Source organism: Ictidomys tridecemlineatus, chromosome 2, assembly GCF_052094955.1.
Source record: "Ictidomys tridecemlineatus isolate mIctTri1 chromosome 2, mIctTri1.hap1, whole genome shotgun sequence".
Lineage (NCBI taxonomy): Eukaryota > Metazoa > Chordata > Mammalia > Rodentia > Sciuridae > Ictidomys > Ictidomys tridecemlineatus.
Window position 1 is genome coordinate 191,478,333 of NC_135478.1, and position 12,533 is coordinate 191,490,865.

The following is a 12,533-nucleotide window of genomic DNA, read 5'->3' on the forward strand; positions in this document are numbered from 1 at the left end:
TTGGTATGATCTTCACATATATTTCTATATTTGAAAATTAAATGGTAGATGACTAGGTAGATTATTTTTTCTCAAGAAGTTTCCTGCCTCCATTTTTCACTTACAAATTTAAGTATAATTTTAATCAATCTTTGCATGTTTTTTAATTATCTCATCCTTCCCTAATTATTACATTAGCTGATGTTCTCATTAAAGTCTTGCTCCTTATCTCTGAAGGACAATGTCATGAGGAAGGTGAAGGACATACGGAGGACTAGGGAGATAGTAATTTATAATTCATAATTTAATGTGACAAGCTGACATTTCACTTATTATGATGAAACTGTTTGGGGGAGAAAGGACAGTTCACATTTGAGAAATACTTATAGCAATAAGTGAAATTTAAAGAATCACAAATTAATATGAGCATAATTAGCATAACCTTAAATTCTTCAACATTAACTGAGGGATTCTGCTCCCTTGGTACTCAGCTAAAACCCGTGAGTCACCATCCTGTGTGATTCCCAGAAGCTCAGCGCTCTCTCTTAGGCTGTCCTTCATCACTTATGATGCAGAGTTGTTCACATTTTAAGCTCATTAAGGTAGGATATGCTCTACAGTGAATGGAACCTGCATTTCCTGCAAGGTAAGTAGCAGTTGGACTTAGGTAGCAGTTCTCGTGACACCTGACTTTGATAGATACTTCTGCAAAACTCTTTAATGTATCATCTCAACATTCCATACATTTGAATGTAAGGATAATTGAGGAAAATATGAGCTCTGTTGTATTAAAAACCATCTCATAAATTCCATGCATGGCAAGAGTAGTAAAGTACCAGCTTTTTAAAAACTAGTAAAAGTGGCTTAGAATAAAAATTCAAGTTAAGAGTAAAGAAAACTGAAGATATTCAGGCCGCACATCCATAGGTTCTGCATTTGTGGACTGGACCAAACATGGGCCAAAAATATTAAAGAAAATTCCATCTTTACTGAACATGTATGGATATTCTCTTGTTCTTATTCCATAAACTATATAGTACAGCAACTATTTTGATAGAATTTGTCTTATATAAGATATTGTAAATAATACAGAGATGATTTGAAGCATACAGGAAGATGTACATAGATTATAGGCAAATACCTAGTCATTTTACCTAAGGGACTTGACCTTCCATGAATTTTGGTATTTATGGGGGATCATAAAACCAATCCCTTGTATTTACCAAGGGGTGATTATATATGCAAGAGTAATATATAATTCAAATATCTATTTTTAAATAAGTAAAAATTTTTCTTCCTTAGACGTGAAATAAAAATCTAAGTTATAAGAAAGCATTGCATGATCATTTAATGGTAGTATTTTTTATTTCTTTGTGTACATAAAATAATAGTGTGCCTTAAATTTATGGCTTCTTACACTTAAAGAAATATATTCCTAGAAAATTCTAGACAGTCCTGACATGCTCTAGCAATTAGTATTGATTGTTGCTCCTAATCTTAGTGATGACACCGCATTAGAGGAACACCTCTCAAAGTCTGTGTCTCTCATGATGGTACTTTGCTTGTGAGAAGCCACAAAGCAGAATTGACTCTGGCAAGTTATGGTATCAAGAAAACTTTATAGGAATGTGTGGAAGTAAAGACAGTGCAATAAAGGAAATTTTAACCTGGAATGTTTGATAGGATTGTGATTGAATTCCTTTGCTCTGACCCTTTTTCCATCCCTTTTCTGTCTTGCTTTGCTCCGTTGTTGTAGGAAGTAGCTTACCTTACTAGAAGGGGAACTGAGAAAATACAGAAGTCCACTGACATCTCAGTTACTTGCCAAAATTCCCAGTAATGATCATGATCTCTCTTGTGAATTGTTCATTACCTTTTCAACTCAAAATTGCTTTACTTTTCCACAGCTAAAGAGCCTATTAAAAGGTTTCTTCCTTAAAAGTAGAAGTATTTGAACCATAAATTAAAATAAATAAGTATTTCTTTGTTTCTACCTATTAACTGTGTGTGTGCAATTCCCCAAACTAAAGAATAGTACTCTATTGCAGATTCTTCTTTTATCCCTGAAACAAAAGACAAAAACTTGATGCAATAAGTTCACATATCAGTTTGTTCCTGCTATTTAAAAATATAAAAATATCCCCAAAACCAATTTTTGAGATATCAGCCTGATGACTTGACCTCTGATGTATTTGCACTAAAAGTTAATGAAACAAATAACAAGATATATGGACATTCTCTGAAACTACAAGGGAGTGAGATAAATTTATACATGAGTTTTTTTGAGACTTGATCACACATGTGAATTCCAAAGTCTCCAGAACAGAATAAATATAGGCAAAGTCACCAGTTTCTCAAGGTGATAGATAAGTTCTGAAAATGCAAAATAGTACACAAGTTATAAATAAAAGCAGTAATTCTCAGTGTACCAAATTTTAAAGATATAAGCTTTATCTAAGGAGTTTGTTAAAAACTGGAGAATTTAATCTCTCAGTCCCAGTTACTCTGAATTAATAAATCTGTGGCAAATTTAGAAGCATACATATTTTTTTAAAAAAATCAGATGGTTTTGATGCTAATATTGAAGACATAGTATTGAAAAAAAGAAGAAAGAAAGCAAAAATTGTTATAAAGTTTATATTTCATATAAGAAAAAGAATTATTCAGTAATACTTTATACTAAGATTTATTAGCACTTGCCTGGATATTCGGATTCATAGTCTAAGAAATTATTCCTTACGATTTAGTGATCTTCAAAGAGCAAAGTATCTTAATATGATAAGTAATTACATCACTTGGGAAAATATCAGTTTTTTAAAATATGTGTAGACAGAGCAATATAGTTCTGGTCATACATGCTCTATTCGGTTTTCTGCCAATAATTATTGTGGAATTAACATTTCAAAATTCTCAGGTCCTTTTTTATGTATACGGTGATGAACATTAGCATGTGCTGAACAATCCAATAGCTTTTAATATTGAAAGATATGTTGTTACAAAAAAGATGTCAAGAATTTTGTATGTGGCATTTTATTTACTTGTATAATAAGTAAGTTAGTCTATAATTTTTATGAAATGTTGCCAATCATAGGAAAAAAGAACATTATTTTATTCAAAATTTCATTTAATATTTTTTTCTCTTCAGCATCAATATCAGTTTTCCATATTTACTCCTCAGGCATTAATTGAGCCCTTTCTATATGTAAGGCACTGTGTTATAAGCTTTACTGGATAAAATGATCTGGCTTATACTCCAGTCTAAAAGAGAAGAATTTAAATAAACAGAACAAATATTAAACTAAATTGCTATAGTTTCTTTTCCTTATTTCTTCACATTAAAAGAAGAATTACAATGTTCAGAACAGGAATTTATTATTAGGCAAGTCAACCTCTCAGAATTTCTATTACTTTGTAATTTTTTTTTAAATGACATGACCTACCTCATACAGTTGTTTAGAGTATAAATGAGAGGATGCCTGTGGCTCCGACTAGGCATGTCATGTTGATCACGATTATTTGAGCGGTCATAGGAAATTTGTGTTTTGAGATATTACAGCTGCAATCTTCTCTCAGGGAGACATGTTCAATGCCTTAGAAAATTACTCTCAGTCTTCAAGAGGGTCAGCGCAAAGAGGTTTAGTGAGTTGAGACATAAATACTTCTGAAATGCAGCCCCTAAAAGGTCATTGAATTTTATCACTGTGAAAAATGCCCATCAAATCTTGTCATTAGAAAACACGAAAGACCACCAAAATAAAGTTATTGTCTCTTGGCTCATCAGTTTAGTTTAGCATTAACCAAAAGTAAGCAATCTCTCTGTGTTGAGCGATTGTGTTAAATTTGCAATCAATTCACACTTTAGAAAATGGAGTTTTACATAAATTCTTCTGATTAATAGTGGGTTCTGATTAAACATGAGATGTAATTCCTAATTTCTAGGTTTGTTTCATAAAATGCACTTTTATATTGCAAGAGAATTCAGACGGATTATAAAGACCAATTATTCTCCATCTTGTAAGAAGCAGAATTAAAAGGCTACTGATAAGAAGAGGACACCAATGTTTTAGAAAAGAACTTGTTAGATATGGTCATTCTTAGATCCAACAGTATAGTCCTATTAGGAATGACCCAGGTATATTTTATTCCTCAAAAGTAACAGGGCTTAATACACCTATGCTTACTTAGCAAAATTTTTAGCATGTAAGTATAAAAGTAGTAAAGCAATTCAAATGTGAGAGGTCTCAAAGCCCTTTCCATGATGGTTCACTTTTCTGTTGTTGCTGACAAAGTTTTGTTCTCATTTTGGAAATATTTGTCAAAATCCAATAATTTGGAATATTAAAATGTTTGTGGCCACTATTTTTTGTTCCTTAAAACCTCTAACATTCTATATGTACATGTGAATATTTATTCCAGATATGTATATTTATCTTGCATGTTGAAGAATAAGTCTAGTGCATCTTCTTCCTCTCTCCTTTGGTTGTTTTGATTGCTGTTTTTTTTTCTTTTTTAATTTATTTTTTAGCTCACTTCTTAGCCTAAGCCAATACATTGTCTGGGATTGCAACAATATCCATTTTAAACCAAAGTTTTAGTGAAGTAAACATTTAAAATACTTAATACAAAAATATTCTGTCCTAGAAACAGCAAACTAATTAAAGATCAATTGCTAAATGAACAACCATCAAGTGTTTTGCATCCAAAGAGAGAGGACAGTCTGCCATGTATTTAGGCCAGTGTGTGATCTTTGCCATAGAAAATACCCAATGTTGTCCTCAGAATCTGTTTGAAATTGATCCCTGATAAGTTAAACTCAAATAGCAACTCTTTGCTATATGATCATTACTCTATGATTGTTTTGTAAAACAAAAATTTTAGAGGGGAGAAAAAAACTGAAACAAATTGAATAGGGGCTCTCGATCTCGGGAAATTATCATTTTTTTATGTTCAAAAAAGGCTTATGCAATATGATTTTTGGTTTTCCTTCAAGATTCTCAAGATGGATATTTTTAAACTGACTCTAATATAGTAAGTGACATTTAGGTTATAGATGTTTAACTTCTTGATTTGATGAAATTAGAAATTGGAAATTAAAAAGATGAATGTTAAATTCCTCAGAGCTAAATTTCATTTTCAGGTTAAAACTCTTATTAATGTACTTTTAGTTTTGAAAATGGGCATGCTACTAAATAAAATATGTTAAATAAACTTCTGACCATATTTGAAGTATAAAATATATATTCATGCTGACAAAATGATCCTTTTATATTTTCACTGAGATATGGGAGATGTTCTTACATCTGTGATTGTTTGTATCATGCTGTCTTTTTAATAAGATCTAATTCTTACTTGAGTCCAAAAGCAAAGGAGTTGTTAGTAGCACAATGCCTGATGGGCTTATTGTGATAACAGTACAATTGATAGGAAAGGGGAAACCATGAAAGAGAGCTGACAGTAGGGAGAAGATGGCAAAGGAATCACCATAAGTTTTGATAGGTAACTGGATTCAGTAGTGAGCCCCAGTGAGCAGGTAGGACTGGAAATTAGGATGATTTTTCACTGAATAAGATAAGGATTTTAGCATTTAAAGAATTTTCCAGAATATATTCTGGAACATTTATGAATTTGCCTTACTCTATTCTGCTATATATATATATAATCATTAAACTTCATTATTCTGAGTTTCAACAAATTTCTTCTAACATATAACTTAAAAATCACAATCTATGACTTACACTGGCAAATTCATATGGTTATAACTTATAAAAGTAAACTAAAAGTGTTATCTTTTCCCAGAAGTTTTTTTTAGTAATATTAATTTGGGTCACCATTAAGGCAAGGAGTAGAGTGTATGACCTTTCAACACTCCTTCCAATCTAAAGGTTCACAATTATTAAAGAAATTTACCATTCTTATTATGGTGCAGTCAAATATAAATAAGTCTGTTCTCTAAAAATAAATAAACACAAAATAGACAAATAAATACAAGAACTGTCTTGTTTGTACCTTTAGGTCCAATTTGTGTTTGCTTCATTGCTTCCTGATTCCTTGGGGTTGTTCCAAGTTTCTCAGAGGAGATTTGCTGATGGGTGAACAATGTAATTATACTGTAGCTAAGCTCCTGCCCTCCCATTGCCTGAAAGTGGAGAAGGAGCATCAGGGAATATGCAAAAGGGAATTCAACTTTTTATTATTCATGTACATGTGAACATAAAGTGTCATATATAGTAAGATAGAGCTTATGTGAATTGATAATTGTGCCAGGCTAAAGGAAGTACAAGAATTCAGTCCTTTCCTCTAATTCTGCTTTATAAAAAGGGACTCTTGATTTTTTTCACCCTCCTCTCCCACACCTCAATCTTAAAGCCCTAGTTTTCCTGATCTGATGGATATATGTACAGAAATCAAATGAAAGAATGCTATGATGGGAATTGTTTTTTGTTGGAAAAGGCGAAAAGGTATCTCTGAAGAAGAGAACAGAATGAGAGAGGGGAGGACAGGCATCAAAGAGTAGGTGGAGTCTCTGAATCCAATTGTGAGAGCAAGAAAACAAGAAAGGGAGAATTTTGAGTTGCCAAGCAGAAGGAATTGGGTAGAAAGAAGTGAATAAGTACATATTGTGATCCCCCCCCCCACATTTGTTATACTCCCTTCTGTTTCTTTCTTGTTAAGAAATTTCAGTGAAGATGTCTTATACAAAATTGAAATGTTTTCTATTTGCAATTTGGCTTGTGATTTGGTGAATGCAATGGAAAGAACCTTAAAATCAAACTCTAAGGCTTGGACATATTCAGGCTGTGTGACAAACAGATATTATTTAATAAAAATTCCAATAAATTGCAAGCCAAGTTAAGTTCTTGTTTTTCCATCAAAAGTACATTTGTACCTAGTGAAATAGGATCTTTAGGGAAAGAGAGATATCTCTTAGAGAACTCTGGGTTCTGAGAAATACATGTGCAAAGAGGAAAGAAGAGAGCAAGAACTGTGTGTGTGTGTGTGCACACGTGCTTATGTCTCTCTGTCCTATGGGGGACCAAAGATAGCTGAGGGAAATTCAGTCCCAGTTTACCTGTCTAAAAGGACTTTGTTTCTCTGTAGTCAAGTCAGGTAGCTCAGATTGCTAGAGGGCTCTTCAAAGTGTCCAGAATTATCACCTTGAGCTACTGAAGTCTTGACATAGACTGCTATACAAGGGACATGTAGACTGATATAAAGATTTCATAAGGATGCATACATTATTAAGAGTATGTAAAGATTATTTCAGAGTTTTTCCTGCAAAATGGTTTTATAACAGTTCGAATAATTTATATTAATTTGATTTCTAGTTCACCAAATCTTACTCTTACAGTGTCCCATTTGCTTCAAATCACATCCTGTTAATTTTCAGCTCTTCTAGTTTTAAAGAATTTCCCTTTGGAATCTTTTTTTCTTTTTTTCATTTCAGAGCTTAGCTTCCATATCTATTCGATAAGTACATCCCTCTTTTCATTAAGTTATTAAACATTTCTGCATTAGCAATTTTAAAGTCCTTGCCTATTAATTTTAAACTCTATTTTTCCATTGACTTTTTTACTCTTCAGTATGAGACCCTACTTCTTTATGTGTTTGGCAACTTTGGATTTTATGCTGGACACACTTTTATTTTAGGAGTCTTGATTATTTTCTATTCTTTTTAACTGTTTTGGATTTCATTTTAACTTCAAGTTAACTGAGTAGCATATGTTCTTTATTTTGCCAAACTTCATTTTATGCTCATTAGAGTGGATCTGTTTTGTATTTGTCCTAGATCTAATGTGTGGTCCTTATTCTAAAGCATCATGGCCTTTGATAGTTTCACCCGAACATGGGAAAGCTCAGCAGTGTATCTTAACTCTGGCTGGGCTGGTACTCCAATATCCCCCAACTGCTGCGTGACTTTTGGTATCTTTGGTAAGGTCTCTAATCCACAGTAGCTAAACCTCATGATGTATAGCTCTGCATACCCCAAGAAGACATTTTCAGTGAAGTATGTTACTTAACTTTTTACATTATGAACTTTCTAGTCAATACCTTGGCATTTAGTTGCACTCAACAAATACATGTTGAAATAAATTAACTTGAATATTCATTCATGAATTTGTTGAGATAACTTGCAAAACTATTAAAACAAATCTTATTTTAGGAATTTTAATAACATTTTGCTTAAGTATAGGAATAAAATATCTCTAAGCAACTTTTAATATTTTGCTTAGTAAAACCATGTAATCTGAAAAATTACCATAGAAAGGAAAACTGCATTTAGTATTTTGGAATCTTATACCAATTTGGCTTATGTTATTATTCATTTCATTTATTTCAGTTCATTCCTGCTAGCTTCAACCACTCAGTTTTAAGCTCTCTCATTTCTCAATAATTATAGGTAAAATTCAGTTCTGTTGTGATATTATTACAAATGTTTTGAATGTGAATCAATTTCTAATCCAAATTTGGTTAATACTGTTAACCAGGCATGTAAGAATTTACCATACAGGGTATTTTCCTTTAAAAAAAAATAAAAATAGCAATAAGAAACATTCTCATTTTTCTTGGGTTCCACTTTAAATCTGTTGAACATAGACATATTTAAAATGAAAATTAAACAACTATACTGTTTTACAACAGATAATTAAACAATGGTTTTTAGATATTCAGAGAGAAATTAACTTAACCTTGCCAACAATAAAAATTCAATATTTTGTTTTTCACATAAATTAAAAAAAGATGAATGAAAATATTAACTTTGTAAAGTTGAAAAAACACAGCTACCGTAACTTTCACTCTGAATATTATAATTTGCTAGTCATAACATTTAAAGTCACAAAATTATCAAATAGCAAATGTCAATATTTGTCCTGTGCATTAAAGTTATTTTGTTGAACACATTTAAAGACAGGCCACTTAATAGTAGTTTCAAAATAATGAACAATATCAGCATTTGATTTATGAGGGTGTCAGTTTGCCTTCTCAGTTTAAAAATTCAGAGGGCATTAAGCATTATTAAGCATTTAAAAAAAACCAGAAGTTCTATATCTATCACATAGGTTTTTTGCTTTCATTTCTAAGAGAGCAAGAACTGTTATTTATTCTCTGCAGTTCTAGATTTTAATAATCTAGAACTGCAGAGAATAAAACATCTTCTCAGCATGCTGCCCAGGTTCTTCATATGTACTGTGAAATTGATTCCTGCCTTCTCCTTGCATTGCTACAGATACATAATTACTAGTCAATATGCCCAGTGAGTGCTTCCAGTTGATGTTATAAAGAGCATGATCCCTTCCTAAATATCATCACAGCAATGTTAGGTAAGAATCAATGCTGGTTCATGTACACTTCCTAGGACACCAATCTGGAATACAACCTGGAGTTCAAATCCTACTATAGTGGGACTGGAAATCTATTGTACGCAGTGTCAAAACAAACCTTGAGTTGTTAAATTCCCTGGCAATGAGAGAGGAAGAACATCCCCATTTCTATGATCAGTTCAGTGTCCCCAGTAAGTTTGAGTGCAATATGTTAACTTATGGAGATGGAAAAGCAGACCTGTTTTCTGCTCTGACCAAACAACTCAAGACCTTGAAGCTTCAGATTTCAAAAACCACAGAGTCACTTTCCTCTGAGTCACTTTCATTATGAGATAAGAAGAACATATTTATCTTTTACTTTTGTAGTTGGAGTTGCATAAATTAAAATTTGGGGTCATCCCAAAGTTTATATAAACTCCCTGGCAATCTTAAATATAAAGACTTATTTAAAAATTCCCTTGATTTTTTGTGCACCATCTAGAGCACTCACTGTGAGAGGAGAGCTTCTCTACTGATGCCTTCTAATATTACTATACCAAGAAGAATAATGTACTTGAATAAAATGGAAAGAGAATTGAAATTAAATATTTTGTTCCAAAACTTCCCCAAACCTTGACTTAGAATTGGAAAATAACTACTGACACAAAGGTAAAATTGTTTTCTTTTGGTTGGTCTAATCTGAAAATAGTAACCAGTGAACCATATTATTACTGATGCCATTGAAGCTAACATAAACAAAACCTTATGTATTACCCATATGTCCCACATACAATCCATCTAACCTCTTGTAGCATCTCTTTCTTCATTTGCAAAATATATTCTAAGTCCATCTACTTTTCATCTCTAATGACAGCAAATTAACCCAAATCTCTGGTATCCTTCAGAGAGTTATTGCAAGTGCTTCTTTAAATAAATGTATTTTTAATTCACATAGAAAATGTTAACAAAACTTATAGTCAGATAAATATACATTTATTATATTATATACATAAATAACTCCAATCCATCAAGAAATAGAACACTATGAGATTCTCAGAAGACGCCCCAAATATTTTGTCTTGCTTTTTTTCAAAGTCATTTGGCTTGTTTTAAGTTGGACTATGACAAATAATTCTTCGTTAAACATTCTGTGTAAGTATTTTGTGCATATACATGTTTTCCTGTGTATTTCTACACCTAGAAGCAGGATTGTTGGGCTGAAAGGTTTGGATTGTTTAGCAGATACGTCAGTTTTCCAAAGTGGCTGTAACAACTTACACTTTTTATCATTGATTTTTGGAGAATTATAGTTGATCTACTCCCTTGCCCACACTCAATGTTTTAAATGTAAAGTTTACTTGTTCTGTTTGTAAAAGCAATTTTTTATCCAATTAATAATGTTGTTGAGCAACTTTTCATTTGCTTATTGGCCATTTGAATTTATCACCTATTAGTTATGAAGCACACGTTCAGGTCACTTACCATTGTTTGAAAGAGGAGATCATAATTCTTTACGAAGTATTCAGCATTCTTTTTGTATTCTAGATAGAACCTTTGAGACTTTAATGTACTACAAATACCTCATCTAATACTGTGGTGTGCCTTTGGGCTTGTCATCGATGCTCTTTGTAGACAATCTTAACTCTAACACAGTTTAATTTATTAATATTTTCTGCATGGGAGAAGCAGAAGACTTTTTTATGTTTTGAGTTAAACTTAAGAAAACCTTGCCTGAACTACAGTGATTAAGATATCCTTCTCAATTCAGATTCTTTTTTTATCAGACTTTTTGCATCTTTAACATAATATCACATTAGTAACTCTGACCACTTTCCCTCCTCCCCAGTCCATTCTTTTCCTATGATGCCATGGCTACTGTACACCAAAGTGTCTAGTATATTACTTAGCATTTGATAGGCATCAAATAGTTGTGAATAAAATGATTCATGAATGAAAACTACATTCCTTCTACTAACATTTTTTATGAAAGGAAAAATATTAAAAACCTCTAGTTACCCACTTTATCTCAGAGTACTTAGAATATATTAGATGTTTGCTTAATACATTTGATGAATTAAACTGGAGTTAATTACAATACTGATGTAAAAGAAAAGATAAATTAATGTGAAGTATAAACATGGGAATATTTAAACAGAAAACCAGAAAAAGATGAATTAAAACAGTAAGGACATTATTCATAGGAAGACAATGGAATAGAAATATAACATGAAATTAATTACTTATGTTCTTAAATAAGATGACAAAATAATTTAAAAAATAAATATAAATATTTAAAATATCATTGAAGAAAATAGCCTGGAACTGAAGAAGACCAAATTTTACTTAGCATAAATGTTTTCCATAGTCTAGGCAAAATTAATGATAAAAGAATTTAATTAAACTCTTAGAAAAAAGACACATTTGAATTTCAAAAGAAGAGATCAAACTATGGACTTATAGCAGAAGATAAACTAGGAGTTTTTAACTAGAAAACAAAAATCAGATTTGCTTAATATGTCTTTGCAACCTTAAATGCTACATAACAATAATAATCAACACTAGATAATTTTGGGGAGAAAACATCCTAACCCATGAATTGTGTATAGGCATTATATTCACCAGCTTTCTATTGCTGTGATAAAATATCTGAGACAATCAACTTGTAAGAAGCAAGGTTTATTTTAGCTCACAGTTTCAGAGGTTTCAGTTCAATGGTCACTTATCCCCTTTGCTTTGGAGCCTGTGGCAAGGTAACATCATGGCTGAAGCATATAGCTTAGAATGTTGCTTACCTCACAGTGACTAGGAAGTAAAACAGACAGTGAGAGAGGAGTGTCCAGAGTCACAACATTTCTTCAAGGGCACACCTCCAGTGACCTGACTTCCTTCCACTAGGTGACACCCTCTTAAGGGTGGCACCCATTTATAACAGCAGCAACTTGACCTCCAAACCTTCAACACAGAAGCCTTTTTGGGGATACTTAAGATCCCAATAATAACAATGGCATTATGCTGTTCTTCCGAGACAAAAATGGAAAGATACCTTCATAAATGTATATAATTAGAAAATATACAAACCCTGTGTTCTTTCTGAAAGTAAAATTTGGAAAAAATTTACTATTTATAAAATATGAAATATATCAAGATTAAGAACTGATGAACTGAAAAGCTGTAGTATAAAATTTTAACAGCATTTACTGAAACCATTTAAGCAGTTATGCAACTGTTATAAAACTAAATAATTTTTGAAAAGAA

General features: G+C 32.0%; 2 long non-coding RNA genes across 3 annotated transcripts in view; one reads left to right on the forward strand and one right to left on the reverse strand.

Annotated features, from left to right (window-relative positions):
• The first annotated feature begins 387 nt into the window (after positions 1 to 387).
• LOC120891863 (uncharacterized) overlaps positions 388 to 12,533 on the forward strand; it is a 54,873-nt gene continuing 42,727 nt past the window's right edge. Inside the window, exon 1 of one of the 2 annotated variants that reach the window (XR_013430267.1) lies at positions 388 to 625. This is a non-coding gene — a long non-coding RNA (uncharacterized LOC120891863). The remainder of the gene's footprint in view (positions 626 to 12,533) is intronic. The other variant, XR_013430266.1, reaches the window with a different exon arrangement.
• LOC144370305 (uncharacterized) lies at positions 3,364 to 9,505 on the reverse strand. The gene is made up of 3 exons (XR_013430258.1): positions 9,418 to 9,505; positions 5,986 to 6,115; positions 3,364 to 3,654 (listed from the first exon to the last, which is right to left on the reverse strand). It is a non-coding gene; the product is annotated as an uncharacterized LOC144370305 (long non-coding RNA).